The sequence below is a fragment of the Thamnophis elegans genome, chromosome Z (genome assembly GCF_009769535.1).
Source record: "Thamnophis elegans isolate rThaEle1 chromosome Z, rThaEle1.pri, whole genome shotgun sequence".
Lineage (NCBI taxonomy): Eukaryota > Metazoa > Chordata > Lepidosauria > Squamata > Colubridae > Thamnophis > Thamnophis elegans.
This window is the reverse complement of record NC_045558.1, coordinates 98,485,243-98,503,930: the sequence shown is the minus strand read 5'-3', so window position 1 is coordinate 98,503,930 and position 18,688 is coordinate 98,485,243.

Here is an 18,688-nt window from a genome sequence, read left to right as displayed (position 1 = left end):
CATCCTGGGCTGGTGATTTCTCTAGGGTGCTGTTTTTCAACCTCAGCAACTTTAAGCTGTGTGGACCTCAGCTCCCAGAATTTCCCAGCCAGGTTGAAAAATGCTCCTCTAGGTGAAGGAGACACTAGGCAGCAATTTGTCAAGGGAAAAGTTCTACCTTCTTAATACCAGTACTTCCTCTACAAAATAAATTTGGAACTGTTTGTCAAGTTCCTAAGCAGGGACATTTAGGTTAAATGGTCTGTACAGAAATTTAATTAATTAATAAAATAATAATAATGGAAAATGTGAAAATAACAAAAGAAATGGTGCAAAGAGAGTCAAGAAAAGGGAAGAATTGGAGTGCAACTGAACCAGATGAGCTACATGGCTTCTGGCTAAAGGCACGTATAAGTGTGCACAAGAGATTGGCAGCCCAAATGAACCAGATCTTAAAAACACCTGAAAAGGATGAATGGATGACAACTGAAAGGACATTTTTGATCCAAAAAGATAAAGAAAAAGGAAAGGATCCTGGAAACTATAGGCCAACCACCTGTTTGCCAGCAATATACAAGTTCCTTACTGGTATCATTGCAAACCAAATTTATGGATACTTGGAAAGAAATAACTTGCTTCCTGTAGAACAGAAAGGATGCTGCAAAAATTCAAGAGGAACAAAGGACCAACTGCTGATTGACCAACTAATCCTAAAGAATTCAAAGAAAAGATGAACCAACCTGTTCATGGCTTGGATAGACTATAAGAAAGCATTTGATTCAGTTCCCCATAGCTGGATCAAGAAATGCCTGAAAATCGTTGGCATCAGCAGCAACATACAAAAATTCATGGAAACTTCAATGAACCTTTGGAAAACGAAGCTTATAGCTAATGAAGAAGAACTGGATGAAGTTGAAATTAAACGAGGCATTTTCCAGGGCAATTCCCATTCACTCCTACTTTTTATACTCGCAATTCTACCACCGACAATCATTTTGAAGAAGATGAACTGTGGATACAAACTTGCAAAGAAAGGACTGAAAATTTCGCACTTGGTGTATATGGATGATTTGAAGCTATTTGGTAAAACAAAAGCTGAACTGAATTTATTAATTGAAAGCACAAAAGAATTTAGCCAAGATATTGGTATGCAGTTTGGAATTGACAAATGTGCAACAATGGAACCAAAGCAGGCAAGGTCATAGAAGATGATGGAATAGAACTTGAGAATGAAGAAATGATGAAGGCAGTAAAACCAGAAGAAGGCTACAAGTACTTGGGGATTTTAGAGGCCTCTGACTTAATGCATAATAAAGTCAAGGAATTAACTTCAGCCAAGAACATTCAACGAATTTGCAAGATATTAAAGTCCAAATTGAGTGGAGGAAACATCATAAAAGCCATAAATACCTGGACTATACCTGTGATTCGATACTCTGCAGGAATAATTGACTGGAGCCAGATGGAGTTGGACAATTTGGATAGAAAAAACAAGGAAGCTTATGACAATGAATCATGTTTTGCACCCTAAAAGTGATGTTGACCAATTATATCTACCAAGAGCGAGTACTCCTACAAGTAAAACAGACTGTGGAAGGAAAAAAAAACACAGCTTGAATTACTACATCCAGAAAAGTGAAGAACCAATGATTAAGGAAGTAAATAAAGGAGGTCTTTTAAAGACAACTAAGTCAAAAACAGAATATAAGAAAGAAGTAATTGAGAAGCAAGCTGAAAATTGGAAAAACAAAGCTATGCATAGCCAACAATTAAAAGGTATTGAAGGTAAAGCTGACCAAAAGCTAACTTGGAACTGGTTAAGATCAAGAGCACTGAAAAAAGAAACAGAAGGCTTTATTTTGGCAGCTCAAGAACAAGCCTTAGCCACAAACTACATAAAGGCAAAAATTCAACATGTTTCCACCAACAGCAAATGTCGCCTCTGTAATGAGAAAGACGAGACAGTTGACCACTTGATCAGTGGGTACAGCAAAATTTCACAAACTGGTTACCTACAACGCCATGACCGCATTGCTAAGATCATTCACTGGAAATTGTGCCAAAAGTTTGGATTTGAGTACAGCAAAAACCACTGGGAACATCAGGTTCAGAAGGTTTGAGAGAATGAGAAAGTCAAGCTCTTGTGGGACTTCAGAATCCAGACTGACAGGCACTTGGCCCACAACACACCTGACATAACAATAGTTGAAAAGAAAAAAGTATGGTTCATTGATATTGCAATACCTGGAGATGCACGAATTGAAGATAAACAACAAGAAAAAAAATCACAAAGTACCGGGACTTGCAAATTGAAGTTGAGCGACTGTGGAAAAAGAAATCATGTGTTGTCCCGATTGTAATTGGAGCCCTTGGAGCAATACCTAAAGGGCTACCTCGCTATTTGGAAATTTTAAATTTATCGGACTTGAACATTCTGATTCTACAAAAAACCACCCTACTTGGAACAGCTTATATCCTCCAACGTTACCTTAACAGTTCCTAGGTCCTTGGTTAGGATTCGAGCTGTTGAGCTACCAACCAGCCCCAAAGGCTGTGAATCTCACCAAAGATTAACCACATAACAACAACAACAACAACAACAACAACAACAACAATAAGGTTTTTCCTTGAAATTCAATTGATTCACAGAAAACAAGGAGATTTCATTGTTGAAAAATCACTTATAGAATAAAGGCTAGGACAATCCCATTTGGTCTTGGCCACCAAATAAATACATGAACACTACTCTCTCTGTGAAAATTCTCCAAAATTTCTTCTTTTGAAATAAATGCTGAAGTACATGCCCTTTTATCAAAGTTGGTTAGGGGGTAAAACCACATTTTCCCAGTCAAAACTATTAAAAATCCAGCCACATTAATTAACTGTCAATTATCTGTCCTTTCGCCATGCCTAAATTGTTCTTTCATCATGCCAAACAAGCACAGAGGAAATTGGTTTCTTTTTTTGTAAGCCACTTTTTCTCATTTGGCTGAGGTGAGGAGAAAGGACTCTCGGGACAAGCACATGATTTGACTAGTGCCCAGGAAGCACATGGCTCCTTTGGAAGACAATTCCACCCCCACCCCTTCTTCTTTTGAAAAGCTTTCTTTGGCTGGAGCAGAGGTATCAACATGATTGGATGAGTCAAGAGCCAGAATGGCTGTTCCCTGTCATGCAGAGTGAGCAATGTTAAAAATGCACATGAGTTTTCCTTCTGCTTTCTCCTAAAAATGAGGGCATTTAGCTAATAGAAAGGGAATTCTCCAGACAACTTCTGCTAATATTAATCTGTTTTGACAAGTTGAAACAGCTTTCTGTAAATCTGCTGCTCTCTTTTAGTATAATTCAAACTTGAAGTGTAATCCGAGCCCATCTAACAGAATAGACATCTTATGGATGATTGCCTGGAGACTGGGTTCCTTTGGATTAGGTCTGAATATACTCCAGGCAGAATGTTTTAAGGGCAAACTTTCAGGTGGTTAGATAGTGTCCTTAAAAAAACAAAAAGCACACTTTTCTACTTTCACAGGCTGCAGAAAGTATGGGTGTGATACAGTGGTAGGTTTCAAAAAATTTTGGAACCTACTCTGTGGATGTGGCCTCCTTTGTGGGAATGGCTTGCCAGCCATGTGACTGGGTGGGAGTGGCTTGCCGCCCATGTGACTGGGTGGGAGTGGCCAAGACGATGTCACTGAATACTTTGCCCCAATGGATGAACTACAATAACATTAAAATAAGTACAGAAACAATAAAAGAGCTACTTACAGTAGGAAGATGACTGTTCTTGCCAGTCTTCAGTATCACTGACTCTAATGAATGGAGTGCACAAAGAAGAGACACAGAAATGAACTCTTTCAATGCCATCATTGGGATGAAACCAGCACACAAAACAATAAAGATAGCTACTTACAGAGGGAAGATTACAGAGGGAAGCCTTGCTGGTCTTCTGCACCACCACCTCACCACCTTGCTCCAATAACCTGCACAAAGGAAAGACACAGAAAACAAGACCTTAATTGTATGCACTGCATTAGGATGAAACAAGCACAAAAAATAATAGAAAAGGAAAATTACTGTCCTTTTTTCCATCTTCTGCACAAGCACCTCACCACCTTGCTCCAATAACCTGCACAAAGGAGAGACACAGAAAGCAAGACTTTACTATCTCAAGGATGAACCCAGCACAGAGCACACCCAGCAATAAAAACAGCTACTTACAGAGGAAGGATCACTGGTTTGCCGGTCTTCTGCATACCACTTAGGTCGGTCCAAGTAGCTGTTCAGAAGTTAGTGGTTAGAAGCAATGGTAAAGCAAGATGTGGAATTAAAACCAGAAATATTTTGTTGGCTATTTGAAAGGGAGTACAATATATATTTAATTTTACACATGTTAGCAGCTGCTGGAATTGTGTTTGCACAACAGTGGAAAAACAAAGATATGAAAATGAATAAATATTACAATGTGCAGAAATAAATAAATTGACAATTAAAATCAAGAAGGCTTTGAATACTTTTTCACGTGGGATTTGTTTTAGCAATTGCTAACTAACGGAAACAGACATTAGAAATCCAAAAATATGAAGAAAACACCAATTATGTAAGGAAAGGTCCCTAAAATGTGTAAGGAAATATTACTAGATCATTATTAATGCGTAGATAACTGCAGGACATTACACACCCACACCCACACAAACTATGACAGTGCCAGGAAAACACCAAAAAATAAGAATCCCCCCCAAAGACTGCAAATAAAACCAGTTTTTTTCCCTAACCCTAAGGACAGGAAAGACAAAACCACTGGAATAAAAACCATCAAGGCATTGTGGGAAATTATCAATAACGGTGCCAGGAAGCTCACAGAACCATCAACCACCTCAGAATTTCCTAAACAACAAGGCTGAAACACACGGAATCTGACAAAGCTGCCTTGCACCAACCTGGCCTGCCCATAGAAAAGCAGCCATTTTGAGACACATAAACCATGCACCAACCTGCACACTTAAACCAACATATTGCATCACAAAGAAAACATTTGCAAAACATTTCTTGTAGTAAATATATTTTATAAACAATTAAAAAATAAAAATTCCCTAAAAATAATTTTTAAAAAAGATATTCTATTAAAAAAAAATCCTTAAAAACCATTGTTAAGTATTCCAGCAGCAATAATTTATACTGTAACCATTTTAAGGTATTGTACCAACAATAATACACCATAACCATTATTCCACCAGCAATCATTTATACTGTAACCATTTCAAACTATTCCACACACAATAATTTAAAATAAAACCATTAAAAATATTCCATACACAATAAATTACAATAAAATGATTTAAAACAATTCTATGCACAATTCATTATAAAGTATTGAGTATAGAATTTTTAAAAATGGTTAGAATCTTTCTAGAATCTTTTTTTAAATAGTCTAATTTTAAAAAAGATTCTACACACAATAAATTGAAGTAAACCATTTTAAAATATTCTATACTCGATACTTTTAAGTAAAACTATTTAAAAAAATTCTATGCACAATAAATAAAATATTTTTTAAAAATACATTAAAAAATAAAAAAAACCAGGGTTACTTAACAGCAGGTGGAATCAGCAGCACTCCGATGCGATGGATCCGACTCCTATGCGATGGATGGATGCAACAGGGAGTAGGCAGGCAGAGAGGCAGCAGGACAGGTAAGATACTGGACTGGAGGAACAAGGCCAGGGTTGTCATTAAGCACATCGCCTGGCAGGGTTAGCCAGCCAGGCGAGGCTGGAGAGGGTAGGCAGGGGGCTTTCAGCAACGTGGCGTATGCTAGCCCATGGCTTTCGTGAGGGAAGGCTTTCAGGCCTTCCCTCGCAAAAGCTAGGTCGCCTCCGCCCATCCGCCTTCAGCTGCGTGGCATATGCCAGCCCGCAGCTTTCGCAAGCTGGCATAAGCTAGCCTCCCAAGTCCCGCCTCCCCCCTCGTGCTTAGTTGCTTACCTGAGGGAAGCAGAAGCTCCTGGAAGGCAAAGTGAAGGTTTGGTTTGGTTTGGTTTGGTTTGGTTTGGTTTATTAGATCTATATGCCGCCCTTCTCCCAAAGACTCAGGGCAGCATACAACATTAAAAGAAACACATAATACAAAAGTTAAAAAAAAATTAAATAGAATATCCCAAACAAACCCAATTAGAATTGACAATAACATTTTTTTTTTAAAAAATCAAATTAAAATTAACAATGCTCAATAATTTATTTTGTTTTGTTCAGGCCAGGCTGGCTTGCTGGAAAAGCCAACTTTTTAGGTGCGTTGGAAGGACCGGAGGTCGGGGATTATACGAAGCTCCAGGGGAGGACCAATCAGCTTGGGAACGAGAAAGAGAGGAATGTTGGCCGTTGGCGCCTTGCTTTTAAACATGTCGCCTCCAACCCGCTCACTGATTGGCTGGACTCCAGTCTCCAGCCAATCAGTGAGCGGTGGGCTGGGCTAGCCTAGTTTAGTGCAGACAGGCGGGGGAGAAAGCGAGCTGCGACGGGACGGCAAGGGTGATCAAGCGACAGGGCTGGTGCCGGCATTCCCAGAAGTTACTTTCGGGTACACCGGTCCTCACCGGCTCACTGAATTTCACCAAACCGGTGCGGACTGGCAGAAACCCACCACTGGTGTGATATTACTGAAGGGGCCTGGAAAGTCCTAATTTTCCCATACTCAAAGGTTTAAATAGACTATTTGATTTTTTCCTCTTGCATTGTAAAAACAAGCAAACAGCCCAAAGCAAATATAAGGAACAAAAAGCGGAAGGCCAGAGTGTAGTAGAGTTTAATGTGTGGCCAAAGAAATGGTGTAAAAGAGAAGGTTTTGGCTTTATAAGTCATGATGTCTGCAGCTGATCCAATGAAAAACTGTACAAAAGAGATGGTTCGTATCCATTAAAGAAAGAGACTGAGTTACTTGGCATTAAATTCACAGATTTTCTGGATAAACATTTAAACTGAACAGCAACGACAGAGAATTAATTGATACAGAACATTTCTGTCCCCCGCAATCTAAAATTAATAGGGTTATTAGTGCATGTAACATAGATGTTTGTGGAGGTAAAATTATTATGCCAAGCAAAACCAAGCATTTAATAGTGAGTGCCATACCAAGTGCACTAATCAAACAGGTGGCAAGAAAGTAGGGGCTTCTTCACACAGGATCGCTCGGCAGCCGGGAGGGAGAGGGTGGAGGCAGCAGCATTCCTGTGTTTTGCCGTTTCTACTAGCTCTGCTGACAATGCTAGTGGCCACCGCTGCCATCTTCACCTTCTCCCTCTCCGCTGCTGGGCGATCCCATGTGAAGAAGGGAATGGCAATTTTAGCTAAGGAATACAAACTGATTTTGCTGCTTCCCCTCAGCTAACGCCCAGTGAGGGAGAAGTTGCTCTGCCATGAACTGGCAAAAACAGGCGGTGAGGGCCATGCCCGAACGACGCTCCTGTGCTGATAAAACCTTCCCATCCCCTGTGGAAAGATTGTACACACACACACACACACACACACACACACACACACACACACACGTTGAATCTTTCTTTCCTCTTCCTCCCCCACTGGAGACCCCTGGATTGCCTTCCCAACTCTGCCGATCCCATACAGGCACCACCCATGCGAGTGATGTAGAGTTGGCCTTGACCTCTCAGTCACATGATATCCAGCCAGTTACGCTCTCCCAGCACACTCTCCCAGCACGTCTACCCAGCAGCCACACCCACCCAGAACCAATTGTTAAATTATTGGCAGCTCACCACTGTCTCTTTTATATAAAAAGCAAATAAAATGGTAAAGCATTGCTGAATATTTCTATTTCTAGTAGGGTTATATTTGAGTGACATTGCATCCACCCAAAACATTGTGCATTGTATATGGAGACCAGCATCGAGACATAGAAGTCTTAGAATATTTTAATATAAAACATATACAGGTAGTCCCCAACTTGTGTCCTCACAATATCTGGCATTAAGTGAGACAGTTGTTAAGTGGATTTTGCCTCATTTCATGATCTTGCTTGCCACAGTTGTTAAGTGAATCACTCTGTTAAGTTAGTAACATAGTTATTAAGTGAATCTGGCTCCCCCACTAAATTTACTTGTCAGAAGTTTGCAAACCCCACTGCGTTCATCGTAAATATGATTGCAACTAAAATTTGATCACGTGATGCTGCAATGACCTTAAGCGTGAAAAAGATAATAGGTCAGTTTTTTCAATGCCATTGTAACTCTGAACAGTCACTAAATGAATTGTTGTTAGTTGAGCACTTAATACCTGTATTAAGCAAATATTTTCTGTTCTCCATTTGGAGACAAATCGTGCAATTTATGAACAGTTTTATCATTTTATTTGCTACCTGTATAAATCAGCCTCTGGTGGCAAGTAGCATATGGCTAAACATTGAACATGTGTCTGTCAATTAAAGTCAAGCATCCTTTGAGTGAAGCTCAATGCCTGATGACTTTGAGGATATATCCATCCATCATCTTTGGCTTGATCTTCTTGCAAGAATTTCTTTTAATTTCCCAGTCTAGCCTACAGCTTTGATATTTCATGATACCAAGTAATCTCCAGCTATTAAGCAAGCCTATCCCAATCTCAGACAAGGTCAGCCAGGTACTGGCTCCTGCATAGATATCTGTGAATTGGCCTTTTGTACTTAAGCCTTGAAGTGTGTTAACAAACTCCATGGGAAAGGACTAGCTGGCCTTAACCCAAGCAGGTCTGACTGTGACAAAAATCTGTTTCAGTGCATTCAATTTGTCATCAGATGTCCCAGCATAATCCCATGTCTCCTACGACGAAACAACTACACTTAGTCAATGCAGGCTTGAAAATTTATTTACTAAGAAATAAATATGTACTTTCAAGACTATTGCAAGACTGTAGCATTGCACAGAGCGTCTTTTTTTCAACGCAATCCTCACTGTGTGAATTCAGTTTTAGGGACAAGTATCAGATAGCACAAATTAGAGACAAAACAGAAACTGAAAGGCTATCATTTTCCTTAAGGTTGTTCTCTAAGATGCAATGGAGTTACCCAAAGAAAGAGTCCCAGAATCTTTCAGCAGTAACAAGATTTAGTGGGTCACAGATGATAAGTACTCTAGAAATACAATGATCTGCCAGGATGATGATCCATTGTCCTATTGCTATTTTATGATTTGCAGCCAGATTACAAATTTTGTTGCCTGTATTGGCAGCTGAGCAGATATTTTGATTAGCTGAAAACAAGCCAATATGTAGACGAGCACAGAATGGTCTTGAAGAAAATACGCCTCAACTGTGAGTAAAATATAAACTCAACCCAAGAAAACAGGCAGGCCTGAAAAAGAAACTCAAGATTCCCTATGTCAGTCATTCCCTATTCTCAGTCATCCTGATAGAAGTTAAGTTATGGCAACTAGACTTCTTTTCTTCTTTGTTTGAAATATTTTGCTGCTTATCCAAGTAGCTACTACTAGGAGCAATGACACATTTCAAATTGAAGAGGAAAGAAGTCCCGATGCCATGACTCAGCTCCCAGTCAAGATTGCCCTGTCTTTGGTATAAAAATGAATGGGGGGGGGGGGGGGGGAGAAGAAATACGATCTGGTTTCCAAAATTCTGTTACTATAACCTGTATCAACAAAGTAGACTTCTAGCATTCTTAGCCATCTATTTCCTGACATGGTCCACCTTAGATGTACAATAGCAAATCTGGCCCATCTCACCATGTTAGGCACAAGTGCCTTTCTTGTGCTGTCACAGATTTGAGAATTCAACAACAATGAAGACAGTAACCTATAGGATGAGGGGCGCATACCATGAATGGTACTCATAGAATTATGCCAGCTTATGGAGGAAGCATTGAATGTTTGGCACTACAAGTAGTCCTCAATTTAACAATCATTTATTTGCTGACCATTCAAAGTTACAATAAAAAAGTAACTTAAAATTGTTCCTCACACTTATGATCTTCACAGCAACCCCCACAGTCACATGATCACAATTCAGGTTCTTGGCAACCAGCATGTATTTGCAGTGGCTGTAATGTCCTGGAATCATGTGATTGTTATTTCTGATCTCCCCAGCTGTCTTCCAACAAGCAAAGTGTATAGGGGTAGCCAGATTTGCTTAACAAATGCATGATTCACTTAACAACTTGCAGAGCTTTGCTTATCAACTATGGTAAAAAGTTGATAGAATTGGGCAGAACTCACTTATCAATGCCTTGCTTGGCAACAGAAATTGTGGTCATAAGTCAAGGATTTTTTCTATAGAAATCAGCAGATAAAGCAGAATAATGCATGGCCAGGAGATGAGACAAGCACAGTGTTGTGGAGATGAGTTAAAATAGGGGTTTGCAGGTTTTTGGCTGTTGTTGTAAGCAGCTGTACGGAGTGGACAAACTCTGGTCCAATTGATTAGCCATGTCTGTGAAAGTCCAGACTTGGATCCAGAGATGCAGCACCTTGTGACACCATGGTCAATGGCAGCTTTATGTGAAGGGACATGGAGGGGGTGGCACATCAAGTTGTCCTGTGGAAAATTTCCTGTGGCAATTTGTCCCATGTTGAGATGGCCACCCCGAGGTGGCTGAACCAAGATGACCTTGACAAGATGGCGGCACCGAGATAGTGACACCGACATGTCATAAATCCCACCAAGAATCTCTCATTTCAACCCTGAGCTATAAATATTCTTCTTTATTGATAAGCTACAAATCTGTGAAATGTGCAACTATATATCAGTCAATCAATCAATCAACCAAACAAACAAACAACCAATCAATCTGTTTGTATCTTTGACACAGATCAGGTTCTAAACTTGAGTTGTTCATTACTCTAAAGGGGCAATCAGAAAGTAATCTATACATGCTGAAAGGGACTCTCTCCTTTACTAATTATTCCCATACAAGCTGCAAAGCATAGCAATCTGATTGAAGCCTTTCCTCTGGGTGACTGGCATCCTTCCTTCCCATGCAGTATAGTGGAATGCGAGTTTCTTTTTTTTCTGCTCAGGCACGCTGTTTTGTTCCTCTCTTCCTCTGCCTTCCTTGTCCCAGCCTTGGTCTCATTGTCATGCAAATGCTTCAGGGGCCTTGGAAGTCAGAAGCATCTCTCTTCAGATGTGGGTGATTGAAAAGCCAGCTCAGGCCTTGTCAGATAAAGGCTATAGGATTTGTTTTTAGCTTCCGGCTCTTCCCCTGGACAATCAGTTTCACTCCCTGCTGCTTTGACAGAGAGGCTTAGAGGCATAAATCTTAATCAGCCATCAGCAAAGATGGAAACTGGCAGGGCTTCTGGCACATGCCAAAGAGCAGTGTCCTTTGCAGCTCTTTGTGCTCCAGGCCCCTGGGCCAGTTACACAAGACAAGGTGCAGAGAGAGAAAGAGAGAGAGAGAGAAAATGAGGCCGCCGTTTACCTTGCTAAGAATGTTCCCCAGCAGAGATTTTTGGGGATGCTTATCATTCAGGACCCTCACAACCTCCCAGTAGCACAGCCATTTTTCAGGGGCAATTCATGGGGGAAAGTGATTGAGATCTAGTGGGGAGCAAATGCAAGCTTCTCAGATGAACACCTGTACAGGTTTTTGAATGGCTCATTTGATTTGGCTGAAAAAAAAAGAATTAATTGGTTGGTGCCTTGGAAGCCAAAGAGAAATGGGGTCATGCCAAGCACTCTGATCATGTTCACAAGTTCATAAGAACTTTCCCTAGAAAAGAACAACTGTCATGCCCATTATAATCAGTAGCCTGGATCCAGACAAAAACTATCCCCTTATCTCCAAGTACATACACTAAATTATGTTTCCTTTGGGATATAAGTGTACACAAGTTCTTACAACTATTAATTAGTGAAATTTAGGTTTCACTGGAATAAATGAGATTGATTGAGATTAACCATTACAACTTGGTCTGGGCAACAAGAAGCCAACAGATGAAGGTAAGCTGCAAAGATTATAATATTTCAACTTAATTTTTTTTTAAAAAAAACCTATAGGTTTGTGAATGAATAATAAGGAAGGAATTTAAGATCTATGACCACTGAGCAAGAGGAGAGAGGCATTGGGGAAGGATTACTTTCCTGATATTGAAATCAGTGAAGTAATACAAAATGATCATCTAAAATGACATGGGAGTGAGAATGGGAGTGTCTGCTATAAAATGATTAAATCCAGAGAATAAAATTAACCAGCCATGCCTCTGAAAGAAGATATATCTTTCAATCCAGTTGTGGAAATGATCTTCTGCCCTAAATCACAATTTGCAATTCAACAAAATTGCTTGCAGGTTCCAAAGAAATCCCTGTTGTCTATAAATCAGTAATTTAAAAAATGTGGCTCTGCAAATCCAGGCTGTGTTATAAATAATTGTGAGTAGTCAAAAATAGATGGATAGAAGATGGGTGGAGGGGATTTCCCATGGGAGAATCCTAGATTTAGATCATAATGAACACAACCGGTATAAAATTTGTCAAAATTGAATTGTTAATTGATTTGATGAACAAGCAAAGGTGTCTAGACTTATGAGGAAAAGGCAGAATATTGTCATAAATAGAGCAGAAGGCAAACATTTCTTCTAGCAGCTGTTGCGGATACTTCCTTTTCCATTTCTGCTCTTTGCTGAGATCCTCAAATAGCAAATAAGTTTTGTCTACTTAATGCAAAACAGATGCTTAAATCATAAGATTTACTCATATCCAATGCCAAGCGCCAATGTTCCCCTGCATTTTCTTCAGTTCTCATTTATTTCAATAAGTTTGCTTTTCAAGAATGAAATTATGACAGAATTCCCTTGGACGGGAAATGTTCTTGTCTTTATTTAGCAAAGAAATTGTCCAAGGCTATATTTTAAGTTTGATTGTTTGGTTGTGTTTCTTATTTCTAAACTGCTCATCTTCCTCAGATATACATGAATGCCCCATCTTTCATTAGACTACATTGATTTCTACAGCCATCGTAGCATCCCAGACTTCGATTAAATTCCAAAAGAAGGAGCTTTCATAAAGTAAATGAAAAAAAAATACCATCAATTTGTGTGTGTGTTTTTTTAAAAAGTGCTCAAGGAGCAAGGTAGAAAAACAGAAGTCTCTCTCATGAGAAATAAAATATGTGAGAAATTGCTAGGCAGAGTCTAAATCATAGGTGCTAAAAATAACCCATTTACAATTCCTTACAAGATAGGAATGTTAAACAATTTTCATGCTAGTTTCCTCTCCCCCTCCTTAAAAAGGGGGCAACTTCCACACATTCTTTCTCTCTTGCTTTATATCTATCTAAGGCAGTGATAGCTGAACTGCTTAATCAGTCCTCGCATTTACATCCATCACAGCATCCCCCTAGGGATTATCAAATTTAGGGTGCTTGGCAACCAGATTATATTTATAATGTTTGCAATGTCTCCAGGACACAAGTGAAAACCATTTCCAAGACCTTCTGACAAACAAAGTCAAGTGGAAAAGTTGGATTCGCTTAACAACTGCATAATTCACTTAACAGGTACAATGATTCGCTTAACAACCATGGCATAGACAGGTTGTAAAATTGGGTATGACTCACTTAACAAGTGCCTTGTTTTGCAATATAAATTCTTGCCCCAATTAAGGTTGTAAGTCAAAGACTGGATGTCAGGGTTCCAAAAAAACACCCCCAGCAAAATAGAACTCGGAGGCTAGAAATTCCTCAAAATTCCACTTTATTAGAGATGTCATGTTGGCACATCTGGGAAACCCCGAATCTGAAAGCTTCCAGGTTTTCTCCACCCAGTTAAAGTTCACAACCCTGCCCCACACCCACAGGTTCACCACATGGTCAAATCCCATCTTTGCATTCAACTAGATACAATCTCCAGTCAGTCTCATCCAGCTGCAGGCAAGTGTCCTTGACTTTCAAAGTAAAGAATGTTGTTATGGCTACGTTTCTGCAGCTCTAACAAAACAAAACAAAAAAGCTCTCTCAATTTCCCAGGCTAAAACATGTGGCAGTCAGGAAGCAAAAAGAAAAAAAATGGCTTCCAAAACTGACACTGTAGTGGCTAGGGATGCCTAATTTGAATTGAACACTCAGTCACCGAAAGTCATTTGATGGCTTTCATCTTTTTTCCCCCTTGCCTCCTCTACTTCAAAAGAACATTCGAAGGAGAATAAAAATGGAAGAGGCAATTCTACATATGGCAATTCTAAGAAAAGTAGGGTTTAAACCCAATTAATAAAATGAATAAATAAACAATCAATATTCATTTATTACATTAATTTGCAAGGGTCCCAGTGCATTGTTCCAGATTCCAAATACCTTTCAGCATGCCAGTGAAATCCTGTTTGTATATTTGGATTTGGTTATTTATTTACATGTGAAACTTTTGGTGCTCTGTGAACTTGGGTGTTTGCATGCAGACATTTGATCACCCAAGTAGGTAATATCATCACTACAAGTCATTTATATCTGTTTGTTAGCTTCATCTCCTAGCTCCTGTTCAGGAGCCCAAAGTGATGAGCACAGTCCTCCGCCCTCCCTCATAACAATCTTGTGAGGTCTCCCAGAGAGCTTTTTGTAGCAGAGGTTGGACTGAACCTGGTTGCCCCATTCCTAGTCCAATGTGTGATAATGATAATCCAAACACTGCTTCTTTCAGGTGTCAAACTTTATTTCATTGAGTGCAGCCATTGTGTTTGACCTCAGAGGGCCAAGGTAGGTGTGTCCAGGGTGGGCATGGACAGCTCATCGTCACTCATGTTGAGGGTGCCTGTGGTGGCTCGAGTACTCTGCTAGTGAAAACAGGCTCCCAAGCTCTATTTTTGACTGTGACAGCCTCCTGCAAACCTCTGACAGCAAAAACAGAGCCGGTGGTCCTCCCAAGCTCTGTTTCCATTGGCAGAGGCACCCCGGGCCGGTCCTTCGCTGTTTCCAAGGCAGGCCCTTGGACCAGATCTAAGCATCCAGCGGGTTGTATCCACCCCCCTCTCCAACACCCATGAGTTTGACACCCGTGCTTTAAATCATAACTTCCTCGCTATGGGTGTCGTTTTCATTATTAAAATTCTTGAGAGAAAGGGTGTGGGATGGTGATGATCTTGAGAACATCAAGACCCGAAGGATTACAGTACTTTTGAGACAAAATGGCCATGTGCAGAAGTAAGAGCTGACCTGATCTCTTTTAATCAGAAATCGTTGTATATTATCCAAGATTTTAAGAGGTGCCTCCCTCTCCATCTTGACACTTCTGACAGGAAGAGTCTTCTGAACAGTGACCTTTACAAGCCTTGCAGCTTCTTGCTTCAGTGATTCTCTGTCACTATTACAAAACCAAGAGGAGAAAATAAAGCATACAAAAGCCCTCACCCTCCCCTCCACTCCTCTCTTAAAGCCCCCCTCCCTCCATCTCAAATGCTTGTCAGTCTCAGCTGACAGACAGGAATAGTTAAACTGGGTGAAAGAAAAAAAGACAAATGTAGTTGAGAAAGGAAGTACTATTAGAAATTCAGTGGAGCTGCATTTTTTTTTATCTTAGAGTAGGAAAAAAATCTATGAACAGAATTAGGAGAAATCTATTGTTATAGATTTCAAAGTTGTCAAAAGCGTCTAAATTTGGAATGCAAGAGTTCCAGTGATCAAAATAAATTGGCAAAAGTTTTTTTTTACTATCTAGTTTTAATATTTTGCACATTAATCCTGTGCTTATTGGTTCGGAATTCATTAGACCCAGTAAATGCAAATTCCTATTGAAACTTGATTAACTTTTCAAAGTCTGTAGGTTTTATTTAATGCAATACAATAGCAGAATTGGAAGGGACCTTTGAGGTCTTCTAGTCCAACCCCCTGCCTAGGCAGGAAACCTAATACCGTTCCAGCATCTTCTTAAAGACTTCCAGTGTTGGGGCATTCACAACTTCTGCAGGTAAGCTGTTATTTGTTTGCTGGTATTTATTTATTTGAAATGTATTTATTTATTTGCAAATAACTTTAGCAATACGGCATTTTCTAAATCTATCTCAGAAAACAATGATTTCTATTATGCCTGTGCCATGCTTAACACTCTGTTTTACACTCTTGCCACTAACTTTCCACTTTCCCTATTCCAGTTCAAGCAGTCAGCTAAATCTCCTCCAGCTAAGACTGACCTTGTTTGACCTCTATTCTAAAATTTAGCTCTCAGTAAAGCAGTCTAATTCTCCTGGGTTCCACTACTTATGTTTCTTATAAATTTTATCCAGAAGGACTTTTTTTTAAAACTGAAGACAAAACCAACCCTGTGATCCTCCATCTTCAATAGTAAAATTGTACAGTCCACCGCAATTTGATGCTTCTTCACTATGGTCAAGGCAGGTTAGTTATTATTGTCATTGGCCTCTTGGTTGGTTTTTAAGCAAAATCTATTAGAGAACAATATTTGAAATAAAACACCATGAGTAAATGTTGAGATAATAGTAACAGGATAAGCTTGGCAAAGAATAACTTCTTAAAGGTAAAAATAGTGGATGTCAGCAAGAAGTTCAAGGAGAAGTAAGCAGAGTGAAAGCAAGCAAATATGCAGAAAACTAAACCTCCAGCAACTCAGAGGCAGAGAAGGAAAGCGAGAAAACAAAGTGATAAGCAAGAGGAAGAGAAGTACTAAAAAAGAAAGACAAAGTAAGCAAGAGAAGGAAAGAAATAGGTAGAAGAAAGATTGAGAGAATTTGCAAAACAGATGTCAGGGAGAACACTTACCAATAATCTTCCATGTTCTCTTTTGCTTGCATTCAGAAGCAACTGAGCAACCAATCAACCTTAATATACACACTTGTTAGAATGCCACATTCAATAGAAAATACACCAACCCCAGCAGCAAGACACGATACGGCAGAATAGTAATGTCAGGACACTGCACAATAGGGTAGGAAGTGTAGCAGGATATCAGGCAACCCAGACTTTCGACTTTATGTTAATCCTTCTTCTGACTTGGCATTCATACCCCCCTCTTGCCTATTCCCATAGCTTTGATTATCTCATCTGAAAAACTATACTGTTTACGTGCTTGGTTTTACTAACTGGGGAACATTTTCCTCCAAGCATATTGTTCTCCAGATGCCTAGAGGCAACTTAGCTTGGCTCAGAAACCAATTTTTGTTAGCTTTTGTAAATGAGGCTGGCCCTTTGAATTGTAGTCATTTTTTGATTGTCTAAAATGGAAGGATGAGGTTATCTGGTACCAATACAAGAGCCGAGGTGATGCAGTGGTTAAATGCAGCACTGCAGGCTACTTCAGCTGACTGCAGTTCTGCAGTTCGGCTGTTCAAATCTCACCAGCTCAGGGTTGACTCAGCCTTCCATCCTTCCGAGGTGGGTAAAATGAGGACCCGGATTGTTGTTGGGGGCGATATGCTGACTCTGTAAACAGCTTAGAGAGGGCTGAAAGCCCTATGAAGCGGTATATAAGTCTAACTGCTATTGCTAATACCCTAAAATGGTCTCTGGCCATGTATGCATGTACAAGAATTAAGCTTCTGTAGCCACCTGTGGGTATCATTAGAAAGAAAACATGGAAAGGATTGAAACATTTATTTCAATTTATTTTACTGCTGTCCCAGTACCAAATCCAACATCACAATGACATAATTTGCCTTGGTTGTATCATGACATCATAATCGGAATAAAATACAGTAGGTAATTGACATCCTTTACACATGAAACCCTCTGTGGATGCACACATTACAGATTTCTTCAGGTTTTCTGACCTACCTGTCTTGAATTCCTAAGACTGTTTTACTGTTTTAAAAGGAAAACCCTAAAGGGAAGGTTAGTATGCTGCAATGTAAAGGGCTGGATAGCATATTTTTAATTTGCAAGAATGTCTTTGGGGTTCACATAAAATACTAGAAGCATTTTTAGAAACTAGACAAGGGGACGAAGGTGCAATTCATCACTTCGTTTGGAGGTATGCCTATCTAACCAGAAAAAAAAATCAAAGGTAAACTATGCAACGTAATGGTATGTGGGAGTAACCTTGAGAAACGAGGGGAAAAGATGCTGCCTAGGGAACGATCTGATATATGGGGGAGCAGCTCATAGCTGAATAATGGGAAGAGAAGAAGAACTTTGAAAGGATCCACCCTAACTTATCAGGAGGTAAAAAGAGATGGTATGAGAATTATACTTTCAGACTTGCAAGATTTTGTTAATTTGTCTTACAATGAAATAGAATTAGCTCATCTGGTCATGACTCCTATCTGGTCTACTTGGGAGACTGACATAAATCTGTGATTTCGGGACATGGGCTGAGACTGTATGATTTGACATTGCTGCTATCATTTGTTGAGGATCCATGAGTAGATGAAGAAAATAGGTTTCGGATCCTGCAGTGGGCGGGAGATGGATCTTAGGAAGCATCTCCTTTCCCAAATGAAGCATCATGCCTGCCTCTAATTATTTTGTTCAGCTTCTTTGAAGAAGGAAGAGGACAGAAGTGAGTGAGAAGCTCATAAAGCTTCTGGATAAACATTTAAACTGAACAACAGGGACAGAGAATTAATTGATACAGAACATTTCTGTCCCCGGCAATCTAAAATTCATAGGGTTATCAGTGCATGTAATACAGATGTTTGTGTGGGTAAGATTATCAGTCCCACTGTCAGGCAAAACCAAGCATTTAATAGTGAGTGCCATACCATGTGCATGAATCATACAAGTGGCAAGAAAATAGGGGCAGTCAGGCATAACACAGGTTATGTAGACAGTAAAAAC